A 22,897-nucleotide genomic window follows, 5' to 3' on the forward strand; every position below is an offset into this window, starting at 1 on the left:
ACCAGCCACATGACTTTATTATTCTGACGAACCTCCTTCAACCTGGAGGCGCTTGAGGCTCAACTAATTATCTCTGAGCACAACAGACAATGGGTTTGAACAAGACAGTGAAATCTAATGGGGAAAGCCTGTTATTTTGGAGTTGACATTCCTTCTGTTGAAGATCTGTATGAAAGATGTTATCAGAGTCTGAACATGACACATCTGACGAATCACAACAGGAGCAGGCTGGTCACAACACACACAGGAAGCATCCCTCTGACACACACTCAGGATAAACATCTCCTCTATGAGCAATGAACAACAACAGCCAGCTGAAGATGTGAGGGGCTGTTGGACAGTGTTTTCTCTACTTCCTGTTGGCCTTCTGTAGCTAATCGTAGCTCTGTGTAGTTGTTTTTATTTTTTCTCTAGAATCTTTATCTTACTATCACTGTCTGTTTATGTGTTTTTTTTTTTTAAGTGGTAAAATATAACTTAATTCACACCATATTTCTGATATTGTCGATCAGTCTTATCAGATTAACTTTTGAGCGTTCACTTTTCCGTGAGTGCAGTACACCTGCAAAGCGTTAGCACTCGTTAGCTTGTCATTAGCATTTTCTTTTCTCCTCTCCTCTCTCTCGCTCCAGTTTTTCACAAGTTCATCAAACAACCGCAGTAAGAATATTTCATGAAGCACTGTGAGTAATGGCTTCTCCTGCTATCATTATTTGCAGCTCTTGCCACATGTACAGTTTATCTATCTCTGTCACTGATGAGGGATTCACATGTGATAAATGCAGGGAAATAGTTAGGCTGACAGAGAAGATTTCAGAATTAGAGACACGCATCCAAACTTTAATTGAGGACAGTAAGAATGTTAGGGCTCTAGATACGGCTTTGGATGCGTCTAGCTCAGGGATTCCTGTACATTGTCCGGTTCCAGCAGAGCCCCTGCAGCAGGGCAACTGGGTGACGGTGAAGCAGCGTAGTCATGGGTCAAAACACCGCTCTTCTGTTCCGATCCAAACATTAAACAGGTTCTCCCCACTCAGTGATGCACCCACTGAGAAACCTGATGAAAGTGCTCTAGATATTGGTGATTATATTGTACGGAACATGAATATAGAGACACCAGCCACCATAGTCAAATGTTTACCGGGAGCCAGAGCGCCTGACATCTTGGCAAATTTAAAAGTGCTGGCTAATGCTAAACGTAAATACAGTAAGATTGTTATTCATGCCGGTGCTAATGATGTTCGTCTTCGCCAGTCGGAGATCACTAAGAAAGAGGTGTGTGAACTTGCAAGCATGATGTCAGACACTGTAATATGCTCTGGTCCCCTCCCTGCTTACCGTGGTGACGAGATGCATAGCAGATTGTCATCACTCAATGCTGGATGTCTTAGTGGTGCCCACAGAATAACATAGGTTTCATAGACAATTGGACAAGCTTTTGAGGCAGACCTGACCTGTTTAAAAGAGATGGTCTTCATCCCTCCTGGGGGGGCGCCACTCTTCTGTCTAGAAATATGGCAAATAGTCTTAGTGTTCACACTTGACTAACTGGGGCCCAGGCCAGGAAGCAGAGAGACTCTCACATAGAGACTCTTTCACCTAGATATCACACTATAGAGACTGTGTATGTTCCCCCAACTAGAAAATATAAAAAAACGTCCAAACCAAGTTAAGGTAAATAATTTAATTGAGGTTCAACAAATAAAAAACAAATGCAATATGGATAAACAAATGATAAAGCTTGGCTTATTGAATATCAGATCCCTTTCTACGAAAACACTTTTTGTAAATAATATGATAACTGATCATAATATAGGTGTGCTCTGTTTGACAGAAACCTGGCTAAGACCAGATGATTACTTTATTTTAAATGAGTCTACCCCCCAAGATTACTGTTATAAACACGAGCCACTTCTAAAAGGCAAAGGGGGAGGAGTTGCTTCAATTTATAACAACGTTTTCAGGATTTCTCAGAGGGCAGGCTTCAAGTATAACTCGTTTGAAGTAATGGTGCTACTTATAACATTATCCAGAGAAACAAATGTTAATGATAAATCCCCTGTTATGTTTGTACTGGCTACTGTATACAGGCCACCAGGGCACCATACAGACTTTATTAAAGAGTTTGGTGATTTTACATCCGAGTTAGTTCTGGCTGCAGATAAAGTTTTAATAGTTGGTGATTTTAATATCCATATCGATAATGAAAAAGATGCATTGGGATCAGCATTTATAGACATTCTGAACTCTATTGGGGTTAGACAACATGTTTCAGGACCTACTCATTGTCAAAATCATACTCTAGATTTAATACTGTCACATGGAATGAGGAAAACCTCAGAACAACTTGACAATGTAACAGAAACTATGGACTCTCTCTTTTCTAGCACTTTAAATACAGTTGCTCCTTTACACCTAAGGAAGGTTAAGGAAAACAGTTTGACACCATGGTATAATGAGCATACTCGCACCCTAAAGAGAGCAACCCAAAAAATGGAGCGCAGCTGGAGGAAAACAAAACTAGAGGTATTTCGTATTGCTTGGCAGGAAAGTAACTTATCCTACAGAAAAGCATTAAAAACTGCTAGATCTGATTACTTTTCTTCTCTTTTAGAAGAAAACAAACATAACCCAAGGTATGTATTCGATACAGTGGCTAAATTAACGATAAATAAAGCCTCAACAAGTGTTGACATTCTCCAACACCACAGCAGTAATGACTCTATGAACTACTTTACTTCTAAAATCGATACTATTAGAGATACAATGGCAACCATTCAGCCGTCAGCTACAGTATCACATCAGACAGTGCACTATAGACCCCCTGAGGAACAGTTCCACTCATTTTCTACTATAGGAGAGGAAGAATTGTATAAACTTGTTAAATCATCTAAACGAACAACATGTATGTTAGACCCTATACCATCTAAGCTCCTAAAAGAGGTGCTTCCAGAAGTCATAGGTCCTCTTTTGACTATTATTAATTCCTCATTGTCATTAGGATATTTCCCCAAAACTTTCAAACTGGCTGCTATTAAGCCTCTCATAAAAAAAACACAACTTGAACACAAAGAACTAGTTAATTATAGACCAATCTCGAATCTCCCTTTTCTGTCCAAGATACTAGAAAAGGTGGTATCCTCACAATTATATTCCTTCTTAGAGAAAAATGGTATATGTAAGGATTTCCAGTCAGGATTTAGACCGTATCATAGTACTGAGATATCTCTCTTTATAGTTACAAATGATCTGCTCTTATCATCTGATCGAGGGAGTATCTCTCGATTAGTTTTATTGGATCTTCTGCGTTTGACACAATTGACCACAGCATTCTTTTGCATAGACTTGAACACTTTGTTGGCATCAGTGGAAGTGCATTAGCATGGTTTAAAAACGTACTTATATGACCGCCATCAGTTCGTAGCAGTGGATGAAGATGTATCATATCGATCACAAATGCAGTATGGAGTACCTCAAGGCTCAGTACTAGGGCTGCTACTCTTCACGCTTTATATGTTACCCTAGGGAGATATCATCAGGAAACATGGTGTTAGCTTTCACTGTTATGCTGATGATACTCAGCTCTATATTTCTTCGCAGCCCGGTGAAACACACCAATTTGAAAAACTAATGGAATGCATAGTCAATATAAAAAATTGGATGACGAGTGATTTCTTACTGCTAAATTCAGAAAAATCAGAGGTGTTAATTATAGGACCAAAAACTCTGCTTGTAATAACCTAGAACACTGTCTAAGACTTGATGGTTGCTCTGTCAATTCTTCGTCATCAGTTAGGAACCTAGGTGTGCTATTTGATCGCAATCTTTCCTTAGAAAGCCACGTTTCTAGCATTTGTAAAACTGCATTTTTCCATCTCAAAAATATATCTAAATTACGGCCTATGCTCTCAATGGAAAATGCAGAAATTTTAATCCATGCATTTATTACTTCAAGGTTAGATTATTGTAATGCTTTATTGGGTGGTTTTTCTGCACGCTTAGTAAACAAACTACAGCTAGTCCTAAATGCAGCAGCAAGAGTTCTTACTAGAACCAGGAAGTATGACCATATTAGCCCGGTCCTGTCAACACTGCACTGGCTCCCTATCAAACATTGTATAGATTTTAAAATATTGCTTATTACTTATAAAACCCTGAATGGTTTAGCACCTCAGTATTTGAATGAGCTCCTTTTACATTATACTCCTCTACGTCCGCCACGTTCTCAAAGCTCAGGCAATTTGATAATACCTAGAATATCAAAATCAACTGCGGGCTGCAGGTCCTTTTCCTATTTGGCGCCTAAACTCTGGAATAACCTACCTAACATTGTTCGGGAGGCAGACACACTCTTGCAGTTTAAATCTAGATTAAAGACCCATCTCTTTAACCTAGCATACACATAACATACTAATATGCTTTTAATATCCAAATCCGTTAATGATGTATCCGTTCTACATCATTAGAAGAATGGCATCTACGCTAATATTTGTCTGTTTCTCTCTTATTCCGAGGTCACCGTAGTCACCAGATCCAGTCTGTGTCCAGATCAGAGGGTCACTGCAGTCACCCGGATCCAGTACGTATCCTGACCAGATGGTGGATCAGCACCTAGAAAGGACCTCTACTGCCCTGAAAGACAGCAGAGACCAGGACAACTAGAGCCCCAGATACAGATCCCCTGTAAAGACCTTGTCTCAGAGGAGCACCAGGACAAGACCACAGGAAACAGATGATTCTTCTGCACAATCTGACTTTGCTGCAGCCTGGAATTGAACTACTGGTTTCGTCTGGTCAGAGGAGAACTGGCCCCCAACTGAGCCTGGTTTCTCCCAAGGTTTTTTTCTCCATTTTGTCACCAATGGAGTTTTGGTTCCTTGCCGCTGTCGCCTCTGGCTTGCTTAGTTGGGGTCACTTCATCTACAGCGATATCGTTGACTTGATTGCAAATAAATGCACAGACACTATTCAATTCAATTTAATTCAAGTTTATTTGTATAGCGCTTATTACAATACAAATCGTTACAAAGCAACTTTACAGAAAATTATGTTTCTACAATATTTAGTAGTAGCTAGTAGTTTGTGCACATTTGACAGGATTTTAGAAAAAATAAAAACAATAATAATAATACAAGACGTAGTCAGCTAGACGATGAACTATCAATATTATTAAGTTATTATATGATTCAGTCACACATTTAGCAATATTTGTTAGTTCTGTTTGTTGATTCAGGGTTAGCATCCTCTGAGGTCCTCTGAGGGTCAGCATCATCTCTTCTCAGGTGTTCTGGATCCAGACTGGAGCTTGTGTGAATCCTAGTTACCACGGGATGTGAATCCCGTGGCGAAACATAGAAACAAAATACAGACATCATTAGCATAGCTGCTGATCCAATAAAGTAAAATTAGTTTAACCCAAGCTAATGAATAAAAATGCACCTTTGATCAGATGCAACTACACTCACAATTTAAAAGATACATTATTCGAATGCTTGGCGAAAGAGATGTGTTTTTAATCTAGATTTAAACAGAGAGAGTGTGTCTGAACCCCGAACATTTTTAGGAAGGCTATTCCAGAGTTTGGGAGCCAAATGTGAGAAAGCTCTACCTCCTTTAGTGGACTTTGCTATCCTAGGAACGACCAAAAGTCCAGCGTTTTTTGACCTTATGGTGCGTGATGGGTTGTAAAAACCCATAAAAGGTCACTTAAGTGTGCTTAACTTTCATGACACTTTACCCAAGTAAAAAGTTTTAGTTTTTAATTGATGTTTTAATAATCTTTCAGAGAAGTACACTTACTTTGATGTGTTGACTAACATGCTTAAACACATGTAAAGTGCTTGACCTCAGTGTGTTTTTTGATATTACTGTTCATTTAAAGTTAATGTATTACTAAATTGGGTCCCACTTTATATTAGGTGGGTTAAGGTGTAAAGTATGGGTCAACAGTGTAATTATAGATGTAATTACAGAAATTAAATACAGATGTAATTACATGTAGTTTTTTTTTAAATATAAGTACAATGTAAAAACATGTATGTACACAATGAGTACATTGTACTAAATTATTAATTAAAATGTAAGTACATAATAGTTAAGGCGACTTAATATAAAGTGGGTCCCTAAATTGCACTACTGTTCATTTAAAGTTAATGTATTACTAAATTGCAACTTCATCATTACAATATAATTATTAAATATATTAAAATTCTTAGTTTCATTAGAAAAGTTTAGATCTTTAATAAAAAAAAAACATTTATAGTCCAGTTTAAGCACATTTCTAAGGCAAAAGAAGTAATTGTGAAACGAGATATAATAATGTACTTGTGTTAATAAGTGCATCAAAAGTACTCTCAAGTTCAACTAATTGTATTTAACATGAGTTTAAACTATAATACATTTTCACGCAATTGCAATTAGCATGCAAAAAAAGTGCATTATTTCTGTAATAGTACAGAAACTAATCATACACTTAGCATACGTTTAAAAAATAAAAAAAAGTATGCTAAGTGTACTTTGTTTTCACAAGGAACACAATGACTTTTATACAGATATTATACTACGCTGCAGAGTGAAAATGGTATAAGCAGACAGACGGACGGATAGAGAGAGAGATAGACAGATGTTGTGTTGATTAATGACCGACAGCAGCAGGTTTATTAGGGCGATTTACAGATCTAATATACTGATACACAACCCAACTGTTTATGATAATCTAACACAAACTAATCAACAACCAACTGTGGACTCGTTCAAACACACACACACACTTGTGGTCTTTGCACTTGACCACTTGTCTATTACATGACGTATTTCCTGCATTTGGCCCAAGTCTTCATGTGAGTGTGAAGACCACAAGTATGTAGCACTTTTCATTTCCCAATGCAAGTGTTTACAGAGCTTTATTTAATTTGCAAGGCTTTTAGAGTGAACTTCTGTCTGTTCAGGGGTCTCCACAACAGATGTGTGATGATGCGACACTAACAACAGTCTCAGGTTGCTTTACATTTGTTAGTTATGGTCTGTGTTTCTGCTGACAGTAGTAGAGTTTACCAGACATGAGATACAATAATTTTTGATCTAGTCCATTATCCAGTGGCATTTATTGATAAAAACAGTTTAAGACATCATGCGGTTTGTGTTGATTGCAGATTGCTGCACATATCAGCGATCACTGCAGCGAGTTACATCTACCACAGTGATATGTGTCCCCATAAACCACGCAGAGACGAGCTGAAGTTATGCATGCGGTATTAATCTCCTGACTGTGAATAGTGACCTGCGTGCCGTGTGCTCACCATCTCCTCAAAGTCCCCTCTTTCTTATGTTGGGTTAAACCATCTTTTTTTAATAGGGGAGAGGAACACACTACACGTCTGTCATGCCGAATACGAAAGTAATTGGTCTTGACGACAGACCGGGTTTGCAGTCGGCAGAAAAATTGCATAATGTGTGGTGTCTAAAGATCATAATCTTATAATTCAAGACTTTTTTATAAACATGTTTAATATTTGCGACTGAGGCCAGCAGATGTATACGCAGCTATGCAGTGAAGATGTGTTCACTGTCAAACCTCACTGAAGGTTAAATTTGTAATTGTGTCAAATATTTTTCTTGGTTACACATCTTGTTGTGATTTATTTCTTGTCTTTATTTTATTTCATAAGTTAACATAACAGGTTAAATTTAAAAGTCCTTAGCTTCTTCTGCAGTCCAATGAAGTAGGCTAATAATTTTTCATAACGAACATATACGAACATAAATAGCTATTGTTAAAAAATAATTTTACATTTAAAAAAAAAATTACAAATATGACACAACATAAAATTGTTTTATATGCTAGTAGTTTTGTGTCAAATTGATAAGGAACTGACAATGGCTTGAATTTCTCTGCAGCTCTTTCATCCGTCAAGCGCAGTGATGACTGCACAATAATGTTTGCTGTAGACTAATATAACTACACAAATATTACACAAACAGCATTTCATATTACTTTTGATTCTGAATAAATGGGGCAGTAATGTTTTATTTTGTAAAAAAATTGCCTACGGTTTTTAACCAGAACCAGTTCATTCTTAATGATGCCCCTGCAGTTGGTACAGACTTATATGCAATGAGCCTGTTCCAGGTGATACAAACCACACTGAACCTTGAGAAGAGAGGTGTGAGCAAACTGCTGAAAGCTTGCTGAGGATTTTGCTGTCTGTAGTACAATACTTTATGTTTTACTACTCAATTAAATGTCTAATTATCATAAATATTCAACCTAAACTGGAAAGGTTTCTGTGACCTCTTGCAAGATCTCAGCAAAAAGTGCTATTGGAGATGGTGTGGATTCAGTGTGCATCAAGGGCACTGCACTTCTGTGTTTTTAAGACCTGGGATGGTTACTTTCTCTGTTGCATGCACGCTCTCTCAAGTGGCCAAGACCACAAGTGTGGGTATTTGGACAAGCCCTGCGTTTATGTCAAAACACCCTGCAGAAGTACAAAGTACTCCTGCAGAATGTGCTCGTTCTCTTCTTTGATTTTCTGTAGAAACATGGCCAAATGTGTGCATTATTCTCTGATCGACAGAACAAGAGTTGAAATAGTTTCAGCATGTGTGTGTGTGTGTGTGTGTGTGTGTGTGTGTGTGTGTGTGTGTGTAGATGCGGGTGCAGTGACACTCTGTTTTCTGGCCTCGGATTGTGCTTTAAAGTACTCGTGCATCTCAGTGAAGTCACACTTCTTCAGCTCTGTGATCTTTGACTTCTCCGATGTCATGTCCTTATGAAGGAACATTTGCAGAGTTGGACAGTAGTGAAGTATTTTTATTAAGTATATTTAAAAAGTATCAGTGTTTTTCTTTGGAAAGCTTTACCTCAGTACATTTAGCTCGTCATACTCAGGAAGGGCGGATTTCGAATGCCGTTGCCGTCTGTCTGTCCCGGCTCCCCCGTCTGTCCCACCTGCTCCTCGCCACGCAGAACCGCGACTTAATCCACCCGCTCCATACTCGGATGAGCCCAACTCATGTCGGTCATTTCTGTCCCAGTGCTCGGTGACTTTCACTCTCCAGCCTTCCTGTTTACCCACAGAGCAATCCAGGGTGGCGTTCGTCATCACTCTCCTATTAGGTCAAGCGAGAGTGGTTCTATTTTGGCTTGGAACCCTTTCTGTTTAGCTCAGTGTTTGGGTGCTGCTTTTCCCCCTGTCATATCTCATTCTGATTTGCAGGAGGAGCTGGTTAACCTGGTGGATGTACTGTAGGCTTACCATGATTTGAGAGCGGTTTTCAGTAGGTCCCGAGCTTCATCTCTGCCTCCACAACCCCAGTACGACTGTGCGATTGACCTGCTGCCTGGCACTTCTCCACCTAATGGGCGCCTTTACTCTCTGTCGGGTCCGGAGCGGGAGGCCATGGAGAGGTTGTCGGTCCCTTCGCGGCCCTGGTCACACATAGCGATGGACTTTGTGACTGTCTTGCCTCCATCTAGTGGCAAGATGGTAGCTCTCACTGTGGTGGACAGGTTCTCAAAGGCGGTCCATTTTATTCCCCTCCCCAAATTGCCGTCAGCGAGGGAGACAGTGACTACGGTCATAGATCACATTTTCCATATTCATGGCCTCCCGGTGAACGTGGTTTCTGACAGAGGTCCCCAGTTTGTGTCTAAGTTTTGGATAGAGTTCTGTCGACAGCTGGGGGCGACTGCAAGCCTATCTTCCGGTTATCACCCGCAGACTAATGGTCAGGCCGAGCGTGCAAACCAAGATTTGGAGAGAGTCCTACACTGTGTGGCGTCTGCTGAACCGTCATCTTGGAGTTCCAGGTTGACCATGGTAGAGTATGCGCATAACTCCCTCCCGGTCTTATCTACGGGTTTGTCTTCCTTCCAGTGCTGTTTAGGCTACCAGCCACCTTTATTCCCCTCTCAAGTAACTGATTCCGTTGTTCCCTCCGTGCATGCGTTTTTTCCGAGATGCCTCCGTACTTTGAGGATCGCCAGAGAAGCCCTCACTCGGACTGGCAAAAGGAACAAGGCATCGGCGGACCATCACCGTACTAAGCCCCCACTTTACGTGTGTGGTCAGAGAGTCTGGTTGTCTACTAAGGACATTAACTTCAGACTGCCCTCACGTAAATTGGGACCCAAATTTGTTGGATAGTTTATCATCGCCAAGGTGCTTAGTCCGGTGTCAGTACGGCTCAAATTGAAGGATCCACCCGGTTTTCCACGTTTCTAAGATTAAACCCGCCTTTTTCTCCCCCCTTCAGCCCCTGACCTCTGCCGCTACGCCTCCTAGGCTCATCGAGGGGTCGTCTGCCTATACTGTATGGCAGCTAATTGATGTTCGGCATAGAGGTAGAGGTAGAGGTCATCAATACCTGGTAGACTGGGAGGGTTATGGTCCGGAGGAGAGATGTTGGATTCCAGCTCGCGATATTCTGGATCGCGCTCTAATTAATAAATTTCATCAGGATCATGGTAAGTCCTCTGGGGACGCCAGGAGGCATCCCTGAGGTGGGGGTAACTGTCACGGTGCAGGGTGCCGTCTCAGCTTCCCCTGCGGTCTGAGTTGTCCTGTCTGTTCGGTAGCTCGTGGTCTGGGCAATCAGCGCTGATCGTGGTGGGGTTGTGCGGATCACGAGCTGATTCTTCCCCACCTGTCGCTTGCCCCCACTCCTTTATATGTCTCTGCTTTTCTGTCTGTCGTCATGAGTAGATTGTTTTGTCTTTGCCCATGTTTTGTATGGTTCCAAGTCTCAGTCTCACCTTCTGTTTTCCCGTCTACACACGTCTGTTTTCCGATCCGTAGTTCGGAGATCCAGCAGTGCGAGTGGTCCGCAGTGTGCCGGCCAGCTTGGAGATCTCTGTGTGCACCAGAGCATTTTATTATTGTTTATGTTATTTTGTGTTTTGTGGTGAGAATAAAGGATTATCCTTTTCTCTACTCTGCTTCTGAGTCCTCTGTCTAGCACGCACCCTGACAGAATCAACTCGGAAATCGCGCGGCGGCGGGACATGCTTTTACATCAATGACAGCTGGTGTACAGATGTAACTGTAAAGAAGATGTGCTGTCCTGATCTAGAAATGCTGTTTGTCAACTGCAAGCAGATCTATTCGCCGCGGGAGTTTCACTCGTTCATTCTACTGAGTGTTTACATCCCTCCACAAGCGCACGTAAGCCTGGCTTTACAGAAACTCGCTGATCAGATCACAGAGACAGAACAACATCACCCGGACTCTGCTTTAATAATTCTTGGTGACTTTAACAAAGCCAATCTCTCCGGTGAACTGCCAAAATTCAGACAGCATGTTACATGTCCCACCAGAGACAGTAATATATTGGATCACTGTGACACCACAATAAAGGATGCATTTCACTCTGTTCACGAGCAGCTTTGGGACGTTCTGATCACCTTCTAGTTCATCTTATACCGTCCTACAGGCAAAAACTTAAATCTGCTTGTTTTGACCTCACTGATTGGACTGTTTTTGAAGCTGCTGCCACCGATCTGGATGAACTCACAGAGACTGTAACTTCATATATCAGTTTCTGTGAGTATAAGTGTATTCCTACCAGGACTCATCTAACTTACAACAATGACTAACCGTGGTTCACTGCAAAACTCAGACAGCTCCGTCAGGCCAAAGAAGATGCTTACAGGACAGGGGACAATGTCCTGTATAAATAGGCTAAATTCAAACTGGAAAAGGAGATCAGACTGTCAAAGAGGAATTATTCTGGAAAAATAAGGACTCAGTTCACTTCCAACGACTCAGCATCAGTGTGGAAAAGTCTAAAGAAGATCACCAATTACAAGACACCACCCCCCAGCACTGTAGAGAATCAACGACTGGCAGACGATCTGAACGAGTTTTACTGCAGGTTTGAAAGAACTCACATTACCTGCCCTGAACACCTCTCCAATCAAGCACTCTCACCATTCACACCTCCTGCATCCCCCCTCTCCCCCACACCTGCAATTCAGATCAGCGAGGATGCGGTGCACCAGGTCTTCTGGAAGCAGAAAAGAAAAAAAGCACCAGGCCCAGACTGTGTTACACCAGCCTGTCTGAAATCCTGTGCTGACCAGCTGGCCCCCATCTTCACACAGATCTTCAACAGATCGCTGGAGCTGTGCGAAGTCCCTTCATGCTTCAAACACTCCACCATCATACCCATCCCTAAGAAAACACAAAATTACAGGACCAAATGACTACAGGTCTGTGGCTTTAACATCCGTAGTCATGAAGTCATTTGAAAAAGTGGTGCTTGCCCACCTAAAGGACATCACTGGGCCCTTGCTGGATCCTCTTCAGTTTGCCTACAGAGCAAACAGGTCTGTGGACGATGCAGTAAACATTGGACTGCATTATGTTCTGCAACACCTAGACAGACTGGGGACTTATGTGAGGATCCTGTTTGTGGACTTCGGCTCGGCCTTTTTTTACTATCATTTAACACTATCCTTCACAAACCTCCTCCTGCCCAAACTATCTCAGCTCTCCGTGCCCACCTCCATCTGTCAGTGGATCAACAGCTTCCTGACAAACAGGCAGCAGCTAGTAAGACTGGGAAAATACACATCTGGCACCCGTATAATCAGCACCGGAGCTCCCCAGGGCTGTGTTCTCTCCCCACTGCTCTTCTCCCTGTACACTAACGATTGCACATCTAAGGACCCCTCTGTCAAGCTCCTGAAGTTTGCAGATGAAACCACACTCATCAGCCTCATTCAGGACAGTGATGAGTCAGCTTACAGACAGGAGGTTAAAGAGCTGGCTGTCTGGTGCAGTCTCAACAACCTGGAGCTTAACACGCTCAAAACAGTGGAGATGATCGTGGACTTCAGGAGAAACCCCCCTGCACTCCCCCCACTCACCATCATGAACAGCACCTGTGACTGCAGTGGAGTCATTCAGGTTTCTGGGCACCACTATCTCTCAGGACCTGAAGTGGGACATTCACATTAGCCGCATTTCCACTGTCGGGCCAGTGTGAGCTAGGGCTTAAAGCAGGCCGGGCGGGGCTCATAGCCCTGGGCCAGTAGCACCGAGGCCAGAATAGCGCAGGGTTTCCCCAGTGGAGCTTGAAGCACCGCTGCACGTCACTAAAACACGCCCTTTACACGCCTCTCAGAACAACGCCATGCAACCTCAAAATTTCACCAACAAAGAGAAGTTATCAGAAAACTAAGAAATAAGTCACTGGAACATGCGCGATCACAAAACGAAGATGATAAAAGCGGCAGTTTGTTTGCATGCTTTGTTATATATTCAAATTCAAAAGCATCGATGTTTTAACTATAGAATAAGTGATACATTGATCATATTGATTTAATTTATCAGGACTCAAAATTATTCACACATAAATACACTTATTTCTATTTTATTTATTTATTTTTAACGCTCATGAAAATAGCATGCTTGTTCAGTCAAGTCTGTTTCTGTTTAATAGCCACAGTAGCCGTCACATTTAGAATGAATGATAATATCTCTATTTTTGTAAGCTCCTGAACAAAAAACATTATTAGGCTATATTCTTTTATGATAGGCAACGTGAGCTTAACTCTCGAGACGAGGCTTGTGACATATAATATTAAGTTACTTAATAAATACACGATTGTGATAGAGAATAAGAAGCTGACGTCTAATTTCTTCAAGCGGTCATATTTTACCATGTTTACTATGGTAACAAGTTTAGCGTGCATATATTTTTCATAGCTTATAAATATTTCTGCCTTGTTTAGTGATTATAATCCACATCAGATCAAGTTATTTCAAACACTCGCTGCTGACTGAAAGAGAGTTTTGTTTAAAAAAGTGTTTAATGCTGGTGTTAAAGCGGTTATCTTTCTGAAATGATCCGCAGTCCAGACTCGCTATTTTTATAAAAGCTCCCAAACAAAAATCATTATTATATTTTGATGATATGCAACGTGGAGCTAAACTCACGAAACGAGACGACAGATACAATGTTACTTAATAAATACACAATTGTGATAGAGAATAAGAAGCTGACATCTGATTTATCCAAGCGGTCATTTTTACCATGTTTACTATGGTAACGTTACTGTTAAGTGTGAATAGTCTTTTACATCGCTTATAAATATTTCTGCCTTGTTTAATGATTATATTTAATTGTTTAATGATCCACATTGGATCAAGCTGGCCCGCTTTGGCCCAAGGATTTCATCGGGCCGAAAAAACCTGGGCGCTGGCCCCGAGGAAGCCCCGGCGAGGCACGATCAAGTGGAAACGCGACTGGCCCTGGCACGCACTAGCACGCCCGGTCCTAGCTCGATAGTGGAAACACGGCTATTGAATCCATCGTAAAAAAGGCCCAGCAGAGGTTGTACTTTCTCCGCCAGCTGAGGAAGTTTAACCTGCCACAGGAGCTGGTGAAACAGTTCTACTCCACCATCATCGAATCCGTCCTCTGCACTTCAGTAACTGTCTGGTTCAGCTCAGCTTCTAAATCTGACCTCAGAAGACTACAGAGGGTAGTCCGGACTGCTGAGCGAATCATTGGTACAACTCTCCCTTCTATTCAAGAACTGCACTTATCCAGAGTGAGAAAAAGGGCTGTCAAAATCACTCTGGACCCCTCACATCCAGCACACTCCCTCTTTGAACTGTTGCCATCTGGTCGACGCTACAGAGCACTGAGCACTAGAACGACCAGACACAGGACCAGTTTCTTCCCTCAGGCAATCCATCTTATGAACAGCTTATAATAACGGCGGAACACACTACACTATTTATATTTATATACACATACACTTATTTATCTAACACACATACTTAATGTACTTAAATTTTGCACACTATATACCTGTACATACATATCCGCTTTTTGTAAAATACCTGCCTACAATTGTCAACTTGTATATTGTCATTCCTTACCTACTTATTTGTATCTTTTGTATTTTTTATTCTTTTATTATGTGTTTTATGTTCTGTCACTGTCATTCTGTTGTACTGCGGAGCTTCTGTCATGAAAACAAATTCCTCGTATGTGTTAACATACCTGGCAATAAAGCTCACTCTGAATCTGATTCTGATTCTGAATTACAAAGCATAATGTAATACTTTTTACTACACTACATTTCATAAATTAAAGTTGTTGTTGTTTCACCTGTAATACCAACATTTTAAAAAGATCATTTTGAATTACTTTTACTTTAGTAAAAGTAAGAAAGTAATAGATTTCTAAAGCAATTAAGTATTAAATTCTATTTAATATGTAACACGGTGCAGTAAAAAGTACAATATTATGCATTAAAGTTTCCTAAAGAAAAACACTTGGATAAATTACTGACACTTCAAAAGTACTCTTAATGTAGTAATTGTTACTGCAATAATTTTAGCATAAAACGTGGCCACTTCCTCTGCTGCAGGGCTCAGCTTGATGGCCTTTCCTGTGGACCACATGACAACTATCTCAATCATATCATCGGGAGATATCCTCATCATTATACACTCATAATTCAAGCTGACACAAGAAACGGACTCGGAATCCATTTTAACAATCATTTGGACTGCTATTAATGTTAGTCTTTTCTAATTAATCAGTTATCTCTTTTAAAAGAGGCTTCTGGAGAAAATTGCCCCCAAAAAAGGCCTCAGTGCTAATCTTTTAACAGAAACAGCACTTTTTACAGGTAAATTATTGGATATAAAACAAAAAGCAATCTCTAGTTATTTTAGGATAGTATTGTGTGGTGTATTTGAGTAGAGTGTGATAGCGGGCAGGTGGCGGGGTCAAAGGTCAACCCTCCTCACCATCATAATAAAACCTGATACAGTTTGGCAGGGGTTCATATGGTGGGGGAAACACGGGCCCTTTGTGCTCCAGAAACCTCCATTTGGATCCATCTGTGTATTTCTCCTCTTCCCAGCTGAGAAACAGAGCAGGACACAGACAAACTGCAGAAAAGACCCGAAGGGCGCAACATTTGTACTTCTGTTTCCATTGTGTCTCACCATCTACACTTCTCCTGCGGCTCGTTCTTGGCTTTCTTCTTCCTCCAGTGGAGTCTTTCTTTACCTCCTTCGTCCTCTAGAGAGAGAGAGAGAGAGAGAGAGCTTTCTCATGTTTGATGGGCTGATGATAGCTCCTTGTGTGGCGACCAAAAATAAATTATATTTCTCTTATTTAAATTCAATGAACGTACTATATTTTAGTTCCATAATGTTTTTTTTTTTGTTGTTGTTGTTTTTTTTCATTTAATATTGTCAATTTTCATCCATTTAATGGAAATGAAATTGCCAACTTGAACAGGGGCACAGACTTAAGTTTGGAAAGAAAGAAAGAAAGAAAGAAAGAAAGAAAGAAAGAAAGAAAGAAAGAAAGAAAGAAAGAAAGAAAGAAAAAGAAAACACTATAGGCAGATTATTGCTTTATTGTAAAAGTTTTAAAAAGTGAAATAAAAAAAAGTTGTATAAGTTTATTGTTGTAAAAAAACTGTGACTATTTCTTTCAGAACCATTTAACCTTTCTTAAATCATGTCCATTATTATTATTATTGTTATATTTTTTTCCCCACATAATATGTGTCAAAGCCTTTTATAACATTCTAATGAAGTTAAACGTAACCAAAAACGAAAATGTAATTTATTTGTTCAAAAATGACTGGAGAGCACCAGAGGGTAAAAAAAAGAAAGAAAGAAATACTAGAAATAGCTCCAATAGTCACTAAAATAAAAATAGTCACTAAATTATTATTTTTTTTTTTTCACTAAAAATAATGTAACTTCCTGTATAATGAGTGTTTAACTGCCCTAATTTAGCTAATCTAATAGGCTTGAAATTAAACAGGAACTCAACAGACAATTTCAGTGTTTTCAGCAAACAGTGATGATGTTTTTGTGGGCGGGGCCTCACTGGGGCAGGAAGTGACCGTTTAAGTGGTTTATGAAGGCCATGGAATAAAATAATTAAATAATTAATAATGTTGAGTTTATATTTAAAACTCTGACTCTTTTTACTCGTAATCCTGAGATTATATTACACAACTCTTTTCCCCTCGGCCCGGAAACATGACTTTATGATCCCACACTTCTGACTGTTTCCCTCAGAATCCCTCGCAATTCTGGAGTTAAATCGAGTTATAAAGTCCGAACTAGGAGATATAAACTCGCATTTGCTAGAAAAAAAGTCATAATTGTGAAATAAAACAGGTAAATGTTTTAGGTTTAAACAGTATTTCATGCTATAATTGCTGGGCTAATACTATGTCCCCTATGGGAATAATACCTATTGTTTAAATCTAATTTATTGCTTTAAAAGTAGAGTAATCATAGCAGGTTCATCCATAGTCTGTCCATTTAAACGTCTGCGTTCAGCTTCAAAAAGACGACAGTATTCTATAAAAATGCACATCAGTCAATTTTTTCTCTTATTCCACTGATTTTACCCGTTTCCCTCAATTAGCTCCCAGTGTTTTGTAGCTGTGACGTCTACTCCATATGTGTGACCTGACAGCATCACTGTGCCACCAGAATACATGTTTGTCAGTTAGAGAGTACATGAGCTCCAACTGTAAAGCACGATAAGAAGAAACCATAACGAATGCAGACAGAGCCAATGTTCAATAAACACTGCAATCCAACATTCTCCACTGAAAACATCTGCTTCAGTAGAACTGAATTACATAAAACCACTTACTATAGTGTTTTGTAATCTGTCATTTTCTCTCTCTCTCTCTATATATATACAGTAAATTTCCTCCTCTTAGAATGATTACCATATTCATACATCCCAAACCACAGTACTACAATAGTGCAAGCGTAAATAGGACTTTGTATCTTTGTGTCTTGTATCATACTCATATAAAAATACATAGAGTAAGAAAATATATTCCCTTTGTTGTTATTAACACTAAACATTACATTATGTCAGGTTTTCTCAAACTGGGTTTCATAGAGGAACTGCACGGGGTTCGTGAGCTTAATAAAAAAGCTCAAATTTAACTAACTCATAAAAATGTCAAATGAAAATAATAATTTTGAAAAAACATCAATCAAAACAAAACACTTATTAAAGAAGTAAAATATTTAATTTGTTTACCTGCATGTGTTGTTAAGCTTTATGTCACAGAACTGCGAACATGCTAATGTGTTATTAACTTATTACCTCAAAATCTACTTCTAGATACTTCAAGTAAATATATTTGGTGAACGAGGCTTTTGTGATTTAAAGAAAAAAAAGTTTGTGAATCCCTGCATTACATGTAAATAAGAAATTATGTGAATTTGTGCAGTTTAATGTGTTTGAAAGACAAAAGTCTTCTCCAATGTTACAGTTTTGGCCAAAGCAGTTAGTTCCCACAGTTGCTGCTGACAGAAAGACAGAAAGTCAGCGAAAGCTTCCGTCACATTAATGCATGATGATTTGACAGTAACAGCTGGGCTGACTGTGGTGTTTGGTTGGGAACACATCTGCTCAGCACTGAGAGCTAGCAGTGAGAGTGTTTGTCTGTTTATGAGAGATATTAGATGCGGCTTCTGTTCAGAGAAAAGAAAATGGTGTACAGACTAAATTCTCACGCATACTCTACCCACTTTCAGAGGACAAGTTCATCCCATTACCCTTCAAAACAGACACAATGACCGTCGTGTTCCCCTCATCGGCCTACTTCTCAATCGGATATTGCGCTCGGTGTGGGGCCCTGGAGATGCGGAGGGTTATTCATAGTGCTGTTTCTGAACACTAGACAGCAGGGAGAGTCCACAGTATCCACAGAGCCGGACAGCACCTGAAACACACACTTACTGTGGTCCACAGAGCCGGACAGCACCTGAAACACACGCTTACTGCGGTCCACAGAGCCGGACAGCACCTGAAACACGCACTTACTGCGGTCCACAGAGCCGGACTGCACCTGAAACACACACTTACTGCGGTCCACAGAGCCGGACAGCACCTGAAACACACGCTTACTGCGGTCCACAGAGCCGGACAGCACCTGAAACACACACTTCCCGCGGTCCACAGAGCCGGACAGCACCTGAAACACACACTTCCCGCGGTCCACAGAGCCGGACAGCACCTGAAACACACACTTCCCGCGGTCCACAGAGCCGGACAGCACCTGAAACACGCGCTTACCGCGGTCCACAGAGCCGGACAGCACCTGAAACACACACTTACCGTGGTCCACAGAGCCGGACAGCACCTGAAACACACGCTTACCGCGGTCCACAGAGCCGGACAGCACCTGAAACACGCGCTTACCGCGGTCCACAGAGCCGGACAGCACCTGAAACACACACTTACCGTGGTCCACAGAGCCGGACAGCACCTGAAACACACACTTACCGCGGTCCACAGAGCCGGACAGAACCTGAAACACACGCTTACCGCGGTCCACAGAGCCGGACAGCACCTGAAACACGCGCTTACCGCGGTCCACAGAGCCGGACAGCACCTGAAACACGCGCTTACCACGGTCCACAGAGCCGGACAGCACCTGAAACACGCACTTACCGCGGTCCACTGAGCCGGACAGCACCTGAAACACGCACTTACCACGGTCTACAGAGCCGGACAGCACCTGAAACACGCACTTACCACGGTCTACAGAGCCGGACAGCACCTGAAACACGCGTTTACTTTGGTCCACAGAGCTGGACAGCGCCTGAAACACACACTTACCACGGTCCACAGAGCCGGACAGCACCTGAAACACACACTTACTGTGGTCCACAGAGCCGGACAGCACCTGAAACACGCACTTACCACGGTCTACAGAGCCGGACAGCACCTGAAACACGCGTTTACTTTGGTCCACAGAGCTGGACAGCGCCTGAAACACACACTTACCACGGTCCACAGAGCCGGACAGCACCTGAAACACACACTTACTGTGGTCCACTGAGCCGGACAGCACCTGAAACACGCACTTACCACGGTCTACAGAGCCGGACAGCACCTGAAACACGCGTTTACTTTGGTCCACAGAGCTGGACAGCGCCTGAAACACACACTTACCACGGTCCACAGAGCCGGACAGCACCTGAAACACACACTTACTGTGGTCCACAGAGCCGGACAGCACCTGAAACACACACTTACCGTGGTCCACAGAGCCGGACAGCACCTGAAACACGCACTTACCACGGTCCACAGAGCCGGACAGCACCTGAAACACGCACTTACTGTGGTCCACAGAGCCGGACAGCACCTGAAACACGCACTTACCGTGGTCCACAGAGCCGGACAGCACCTGAAACACACACTTACTGCGGTCCAAAGAGCCGGACAGTACCTGAAACACGCACTTACCGCGGTCCACAGAGCCGGACAGCACCTGAAACACGCACTTACCGCGGTCCACAGAGCCGGACAGCACCTGAAACACGCACTTACTGCGGTCCACAGAGCCGGACAGCACCTGAAACACGCACTTACTGCGGTCCACAGAGCCGGACAGCACCTGAAACACGCACTTACTGCGGTCCACAGAGCCGGACTGCACCTGAAACACACACTTACTGCGGTCCACAGAGCCGGACAGCACCTGAAACACACGCTTACTGCGGTCCACAGAGCCGGACAGCACCTGAAACACACACTTCCCGCGGTCCACAGAGCCGGACAGCACCTGAAACACACACTTACTGCGGTCCACAGAGCCGGACAGCACCTGAAACACGCGCTTACCGCGGTCCACAGAGCCGGACAGCACCTGAAACACACGCTTACCGCGGTCCACAGAGCCGGACAGCACCTGAAACACGCACTTACCGCGGTCCACTGAGCCGGACAGCACCTGAAACACACACTTACCACGGTCTACAGAGCCGGACAGCACCTGAAACACGCGTTTACTTTGGTCCACAGAGCTGGACAGCGCCTGAAACACACACTTACCACGGTCCACAGAGCCGGACAGCACCTGAAACACACACTTACTGTGGTCCACAGAGCCGGACAGCACCTGAAACACACACTTACCGTGGTCCACAGAGCCGGACAGCACCTGAAACACGCACTTACCACGGTCCACAGAGCCGGACAGCACCTGAAACACGCACTTACTGTGGTCCACAGAGCCGGACAGCACCTGAAACACGCACTTACCGTGGTCCACAGAGCCGGACAGCACCTGAAACACGCACTTACCGCGGTCCACAGAGCCGGACAGTACCTGAAACACGCACTTACCGCGGTCCACAGAGCCGGACAGCACCTGAAACACGCACTTACCGCGGTCCACAGAGCCGGACAGCACCTGAAACACGCACTTACTGCGGTCCACAGAGCCGGACAGCACCTGAAACACGCACTTACTGTGGTCCACAGAGCCGGACAGCACCTGAAACACACACTTACTGTGGTCCACAGAGCCGGACAGCACCTGAAACACACGTTTACTGTGGTCTACAGAGCCGGACAGCACGTGAAACACGCACTTACTGTGGTCCACATAGCCAGACAGCACCTGGAACATGCACTTACCACGGTCCACAGAGCCGGACAGCACCTGAAACATGCACTTACTGCGGTCCACAGAGCTGGACAGCACCTGAAACACGCACTTACTGTGGTCCACAGAGCCGGACAGCACCTGAAACACGCACTTACTGTGGTCCACAGAGCCGGACAGCACCTGAAACATGTACTTACTGCAGTCCACAGAGCCGGACAGCACCTGAAACACGCACTTACTGCGGTCCACAGAGCTGGACAGCACCTGAAACACGCACTTACTGTGGTCCACAGAGCCGGACAGCACCTGAAACACGCACTTACTGTGGTCCACAGAGCCGGACAGCACCTGAAACATGTACTTACTGCAGTCCACAGAGCCGGACAGCACCTGAAACACGCACTTACTGTGGTCCACAGAGCCGGACAGCAGTGTGTGTGTGGAACATTGAGGGTGGAGAGCAATACTTTCTGACCGCAAACATATCTAGGGCTCTTACTTCTATGCTTGTTAGCTGATCTAATAGTCCTTTTCCTATGACGGCAAAGAGCGGACCTGACACTCCTCCAGGTGCGTTCACAACGTTGGACAAAAGCCTGAGCGAAAGGGACGCAGGAATCGGAGAGCTGAGATGGCTACATTGAAAAGGAGACAGAACGGTCGCCGATGAAGGAAGAGAGTTATGAGCATATTCGGCCCAGGGAAGCTGCTCTGACCAGGATGCTGGGTTCCGGAAAGAAACACTGCGTAAAATGCAACCAACAGTCTGGTTGGCCCATTCGGCTTGAGTGTTAGACTGAGGGTGAAAGCCGAACGACAAAACTCTTTCCAAAATTGAGATGTGAATTGTGGACCTTAGTGAATTGTGGGAGTTTAGCGAGGGGAATAAAGTGAGCCGCCTTAGAGAACCGATCAATAACCATGAGAATAACTGTCTTACCCGCCGATGGAGGAAGCCCGGTAATAAAATCTAAGGCGATGTGTGACCACGGTCGAGAAGGGATAGGAAGTGGTCTGAGAAGTCCGGCTATAGGAGAGTTCCCAGGCTTAGTCTGCGAGCAGACAGAGCAAGCAGCCACAAAACGGCGCGTGTCGCGTTCCCGAGTGGGCCACCAAAAGCTCTGAAGGACAGAGGCAAGCATGCCCTGAACGCAGGGATGGCCCGCTAATTTGGAAGTGTGTGCCCACTGAAGAACGGCCAGATGAGTAGGAGCCGGAACGAAAAGAAGGTTCCTCGGACAAGCGCGCGAGGTGAAGGAGTGTGCAAGAGCTTGGTTAACTTGCCTCTCAATTCCCCAGACAGTCAATCTGATGACACGCCCCTCAGGGACAATTCCCTCGGGGTCCTTAGAGACTTCTGAAGAATTAAAGAGATGAGACAAGGCATCAGGCTTGGTGTTCTTAGAGCCAGGACGATATGAAATAATAAAATCAAAACGAGCGAAAAACAAAGCCCAATGAACCTGACGCGCA

At 43.0% G+C, this 22,897-nt stretch overlaps 3 long non-coding RNA genes across 3 annotated transcripts; all 3 read right to left on the reverse strand.

The window, feature by feature from the left end:
* Nucleotides 1-15,253: 15,253 nt before the first annotated feature.
* Nucleotides 15,254-16,113, reverse strand: LOC127944729 (uncharacterized). Its single transcript, XR_008150416.1, has 3 exons — nt 15,975-16,113; nt 15,774-15,889; nt 15,254-15,409 (listed from the first exon to the last, which is right to left on the reverse strand). It is a non-coding gene; the product is annotated as an uncharacterized LOC127944729 (long non-coding RNA).
* A 3,034-nt stretch (nt 16,114-19,147) lies between these two features.
* LOC127944732 (uncharacterized) lies at nt 19,148-20,681 on the reverse strand. The gene is made up of 3 exons (XR_008150419.1): nt 20,639-20,681; nt 19,379-19,420; nt 19,148-19,252 (listed from the first exon to the last, which is right to left on the reverse strand). It is a non-coding gene; the product is annotated as an uncharacterized LOC127944732 (long non-coding RNA).
* Nucleotides 20,682-21,003: 322 nt separating this feature from the next.
* LOC127944733 (uncharacterized) lies at nt 21,004-21,506 on the reverse strand. The gene is made up of 3 exons (XR_008150420.1): nt 21,395-21,506; nt 21,227-21,284; nt 21,004-21,058 (listed from the first exon to the last, which is right to left on the reverse strand). It is a non-coding gene; the product is annotated as an uncharacterized LOC127944733 (long non-coding RNA).
* Between the last annotated feature and the right edge of the window lie 1,391 nt (nt 21,507-22,897).

The sequence above is a fragment of the Carassius gibelio genome, chromosome A23 (assembly GCF_023724105.1).
Source record: "Carassius gibelio isolate Cgi1373 ecotype wild population from Czech Republic chromosome A23, carGib1.2-hapl.c, whole genome shotgun sequence".
Taxonomy (NCBI): domain Eukaryota; kingdom Metazoa; phylum Chordata; class Actinopteri; order Cypriniformes; family Cyprinidae; genus Carassius; species Carassius gibelio.